A 6,000-nucleotide genomic window follows, 5' to 3' on the forward strand; every position below is an offset into this window, starting at 1 on the left:
ATAATTAACCACAATGCTGGGATTGCCAAGTCAGTAATGAAAATAATTTATCCATTAAAGCATATAAATGATGCGGGAGCTCGATAATTTCTTGATGTCATTAACATTGATTGGTCTCTGAGATATCCATCTCTAAACTGGAGTGTACTCAGGCTGGGTAGCCGGACTATTTTGTACTTCCTCCATAAATTAATATAAGAGTGTTTAGAATACTAAAGTAGTGATCTAAACACCCTTATATTAGTTTACAGAGGGAGTATCAGCTATTCGTCTTCGCTTCAGCTTCACTTTGATCCGAACACTTGGCGTTTATCACAACCTTATTAGGGACTCTGCTATATATATAGCGGTGCAGCTAATTTTGTTTATGTGGATGGACGCAATTGCATGGTTGCCTCTTCCTGGATGTCCCATTGTTCTCGTGCTCATCTTAAAAAGTACATATTAGTTTACCGAAAAAGGCTTTCGCCCCGCTTTACAAATAAAGCAAACCGCCAAGAGCACATACAAGGACTAGTTCAGAACACACACATTCAAGTCTCACAACAATAAATCCAGAGGTACTGCTGAGGGCACAGCTCAACAAGCCCAAAACACACACGAAATAAGAGACAAGGCTCAGCCGGGGCCAAGGCCGGAGAGCAACAGACGACTAATCAGGCTCTGGTGGAGGCGGCGGTGGTGGCGGCGACAGGCGGACGGCCATCGAGCGGAGGTCGGCGATGAAGGCAGAGATGGCGTCCCGGTCCCGAGGGCGGCTAAGCGGCCGCCAGAGCTGCAAGTAACCAGACAGTTTGAAGAGGGTGTCAGTAGATCGTCGAAGAGGGGAGCGCTGGATCACAAGCTTATTGCGAATCGTCCAGAGCATCCACGCGAGGACCCCAATCTCAAGCCACCTAATGTGGCGAGAGGACAGCGGGGAGGCCTGTAGTTCGGCGAAGAGGTCGGGGAAGTTGGAGTGGCACCAATCCCCACCAACCGCCTCTCTAAAGCAGCTCCACACGAACTGAGCAAACACGCATGGGCTCTGGCCTCTGCCCCTTTGTGATACCCCCAAAGACTCGAACCACATATTAGTTTATGGATGATGTGCACATTAAATTTGAACAGAAATTAAGATTTTCTCAGATCTAAAAACATAAACACATAAAGCACGTTTGTATCTTAATTACCTTTGATTGATTTGAACAAACCGAGTCGAGGTGTTGTGGCTTGGTCGAACGGAGCCCTGGAATCACCACTGATGTGCTGATCTAAGTATATTAGATGATACAAATATAAATATAGGCACTTTCTCTCTTGATCCCACCCAAGTTATAGAAGTTGATGGATTTGTTACTCGTACGGAGATGCACATGCAAATAATCTGTGGGCTGGGACGCTGGGTGATGACTGATGAGAGAGATGAGCACCTGAGTATGCAGAAGATATGCACGGAATCCTTCCTTCTGTCCGGGCACGTATCGCCGGTAGACTCCTTGGCTTTATGCTTAGTACTTCGCTTGAAAGGAACCCTGGAATCACCATTGATGTTTTCATCCGAGTATATTAGAATAGAAAAACATGAATATAACCACCCTCTTGATACTGGTACGGTAATGCTCGTGCAAAAAATCTGTGTGCTAAGTGAGGAGAGAGATGAGCACCTGAGTACGTGAGATGTATGTACGGGATTCTTGATTCTGTTTAGCCCCCCATGGCCGCTGGACTCCTCCTTGCGTTATGCTTAAGAACCTGGCTGGTGCGAGGATGCTGACAGATATGGGGGAAATTTCCACGAAATCATCTTATCTCTTTCAAACAGTAGACATAAAATCAGTTGATTGAGATTGTAGACTAAATTATTGTTGATGAACTGATAACCTGGATGTGATAGCGTACTTCTTTAGATCGATCTAGTCAATCGATGGACAGGAGACTCCACCGTGAGCCTGGAGATCCAAGACATCGCCAACCTGCGCGACCTTGATGTGATTTGATTGATCACCTGAGAAAGAATATGCCTCGTTTAAGCCATAGTCAATCTCCACTGAGAAGTTGGATCCCCTAGTGCTGTAAGCTATGAGTGATTCAATCTCGAGGATAGCATGGACACCCGGAGTCAGATGTGGCGGCGGCGTGAAGATGAGATAGCGGAAAGAACTGTTTTTTCGGGAGAGTTCAGACTTGAAAATAGGGCCGATTCGATATGATCCCATCATCGGATCATTTATTCCTTTTGCAAGGATTCTGTTTTTTCTTTTACCTAACGGATTCTGATATTTTCAGATTGTTTTTTTTTCCTTTGTTGTGTGCTTCGTCCTTTTTCACGGAAGGATTTGGGTTGTACAGTACCTCAACGTGTCATGTGCAAAAAATGGCACCTAATATTGTTCTCCGTAACGCTTTTAGATGTTTTAATCTCACCCGCTATAATCTAAATCAATGGATAATATATTTTTAACATATGTGGACCAATGTGATGGCTTATTTGTCTCTTGTCTTAATTATATACTAGATATTCATTCCTTGTAGTACTGTTTGCATTTCTCGAAGGGACAATCGAGATGTTGTATTTCGCCACATTGATTTCTATGCGAGTTTGTGTTGGATCGCTGGATGTTGTATCTACAGGTTCTTTTCCTTTGGACATTGATGCCACTCTATATATTGTCAGTGTACATGGAGCAGTAGCAGAGAATGGGGAAGTTTCTGAATATGTCGTGTACAGGGGCTCGGATAAATCATTTCAACAGGCTCCTTTCCTTTGGACATGGATGTTGTACAGGGCGCAGATCATCTGAGCATCAGAGCATGCATGCATGGGAAAGTTTCTGAATATGCTATGTATACAGACGCAACAAACCCGAATAATTGATAGGCAGTGGCGTAGCGGATTGTAAGATGCAGTGAGTGGATGCGCTGCCGGAATCGATTCCATGAAGATGCCGGGCTCCATGCATATGCCGCTGGCTGACGTATGTGCCATCCAATTCTTGAGCAGCAAAATGACCAGTGATAAAATGTTTGTGTGTCTCGTACAACAGGAGATGCGGCGACTTGAACAAAACATGTTCAGTTTTTTTTTTTTGGAAAAGGAGGGCTTGCCCCAGCCTCTGCATCTAAGCGATGCATGTAGCCATATTATTAAAAGTCTCGAAGTAGCACAAATTCATAGAATCATTACAGCTCGCAAGCGGGGCAAAGAACCCATAAAAACTTCAATATCACAACTGGTATGCATAAAAGGACATGGTCCATGGACTCCTATCCTGTTATGAGACCGTCATCCAAACCGATTGAATATAACCCATGCTACCATCTCTCACTGGGTGCATCCAGTAACCAAAGGCTTCCTGGAGTCCGTAGGAGTGAGTAAGGACCACATACGGATCCATGGCGTAGCTCTGAAAATGAATTGCAAGAAGATTAAAATATGTTGTCTGTTAAAAATCATATCGTTCCTGTAGTTCCATATAGTCCAAATAAGCGCACATATTCCAATCTGAATACGAGACGTAGTAGTATGTTTTCCACTCTAGCTAACCACGTCCCAAATAATGATTCAATGCTGACTGGAGGAATAATGTTAAGAGCATCTCCAACAGCCACCCAACGCGCGGCGCGCTAAAAACCAGTTTGCAGCGTGCCGATCGCCTGGTTTGGCGCGGTGGGCAGCGCTGGCTCCAGCAGACGCGGTAAAATGCAGCGCGCGCTCTCGCACAAACAACATATGCGCTCCAAACACAAGCAAAAAGATCAAACACAAACAAAATAAATCAACAATCAATAGTTCAATTTCGTTATTACAACTCAAACAAATAGTTTATCTTTCAATGCAACAAATAGTTTAACAATACAACATCAAACACACAAATCATGATGCTCTTTGTCGGCCATTCCAACCACACCACTCCTTAATGAGATTCTTCTGAAGATCATCATGCGCTGCGGGACGTCGAATGGCATGATAGGAGGCAACAAAACAGGCCACCCTTTCAGCCCTCCACCGCACTCGCACGGGATGTCCCAAGAGCTCATAGTGAGAGTAGTCTATATCTTGGCCACGCTCATTCTCGATGATCATGTTGTGCATGATCACACAAGCGTGCATGATGTACCAAAGAATCTTTTGATCCCAAAATCTAGCCGGTCCTCTCACAATAGCAAATTGGGCTTGCAAAATCCCAAAAGCTCTCTCCACATCTTTTCTAGCCGCCGCCTGAGCATTGTGGAAATCAAGTTTTTTCTTACCTTCCGGTTTTTTCAACGGCTTCACAAATGTTTGCCACTTTGGATAGTAGCCATAGTTGTATGTACGGTCATTTGCTACAAACTGCACCGGTGGCAGTTCATCATTTGCAATGTTATTCATCAGTGGTGACCGGTTGACAACGTTGATGTCATTCAAAGATCCAGGCATTCCAAAAAAAGCATGCCAAATCCAAGTCTTTTGATTGGCCACCGCTTCAAGGATTATAGTGGAACCCTTTTTTTGGCCGTGGAATTGTCCATGCCATGCCTTAGGACAATTATTCCAACTCCAATGCATGCAATCTATTGAGCCAAGCATACCTGGGAAGCCGCGAGCTTTGTTCATCTCCAATAGCCTTGCGGTGTCTTCAGTATTCGGAGATCTCAAATACTCCTGGCCAAACACTTGCACAATTCTGACTGCGAAGCGCTTGACACACATGATGGCTTGGCTCTCACCCATGGCCAAGTGATCATCAACTAGATTAGCGGGGATACCGTATGCCAACATACGCAAAGCGGCTATCACCTTCCGAAAGGTGCTATGCCCGAGCTCTCCGGTGGCATTCCTCCTTTGCTGAAAAAACCAGTCATGGCTCGCTAGTTTCTCTGCAATGCGTCTGAACAACTCGGTGCTCATCCTAAACCGGCGACGAAAGTACGACTCGGGGTGTGTGGGATTCTCCGCAAAATAATGCCTGATCAATATGTTGTGGCATCGATCCTATCCCTCCAAATTTCCTGCCCACCCATAACCGAACCACCGTGCGTCGGTTTTTTATTGATGTGCATAGCTAGGATCATTGCAAGATCCTCCTCCTCTTCCATATCAAATTCTTCTTCGAAAGAATCCTACGATGAACTCATCTACAATGTTCAATTTAAACTAGGCTATACAAACTACAAACAACATGCACCAAATTCGTGTAAAAAATGTGAAGTTGAAGCAATACAAACCTTGCGGGCGTTTTGTCGAACACCTTGCGGGCGCCGAGCGGCAGTGGGCGGTCGGGCGCTGTTCGTCGGAGGACTGCCGCGCGTGACGGGCGGCGGTTACTAGAGGGAGTCGGGGGAAGCCGCGGCGGCACGGGGACAGGCCGGGGAAGCGCCGGAACGGTCGCCGGAAGAAATGGGGTGGCGCAGGCGGCAGCGGCGCTAGCGGCTGGATGGGGTAGGTGGAGTTGCGAGCGAGCGCTCGAGAGTCCAGCGCGTGGGAGCGGGCGCACCAAATAAGCGGCATGCGATGGCGTTTCGTCCGGCACGCTGAACTAGATATGCCATGCGTGCGGTTTTTGCGCCTCCGCTGGAGCGCCCGGAGCGGTAGCGCGCGCGTAAAAAGCACTAATTTTTCAGCGCGGCGCTTATATAGCGCGGCTGTTGGAGATGCTCTAAAGGCTATATGAATCGTTCGCTGCTACCTCTTGACATTTGTTGGTTTTCCCTTCAAGAGGAAAGGGTGATGCAGCAAAGTAGCGAAAGTATTTCCCTCAGTTTTTGAGAACCAAGGTATCAATCCAGTAGGAGGCCACACGCAAGTCCCTCGTACCTACACAAACAAATAAAAACCTTGCAACCAACGCGATAAAAGGGTTGTCAATCCCTTCACGTCCACTTGCAAAAGTGGGATCTGATAGAGATGGTAAGATAATATTTTTGGTATTTTTATTATAAAGATTGAAAGTAAAGATTGCAAAGTAAAAATATATTGGAAACTTATATGATGGAAAATAGACCCGGGGGCCATAGGTTTCACTAGTGGCTTCTCTC

Source organism: Aegilops tauschii, chromosome 3 (assembly GCF_002575655.3).
Source record: "Aegilops tauschii subsp. strangulata cultivar AL8/78 chromosome 3, Aet v6.0, whole genome shotgun sequence".
Taxonomy (NCBI): domain Eukaryota; kingdom Viridiplantae; phylum Streptophyta; class Magnoliopsida; order Poales; family Poaceae; genus Aegilops; species Aegilops tauschii.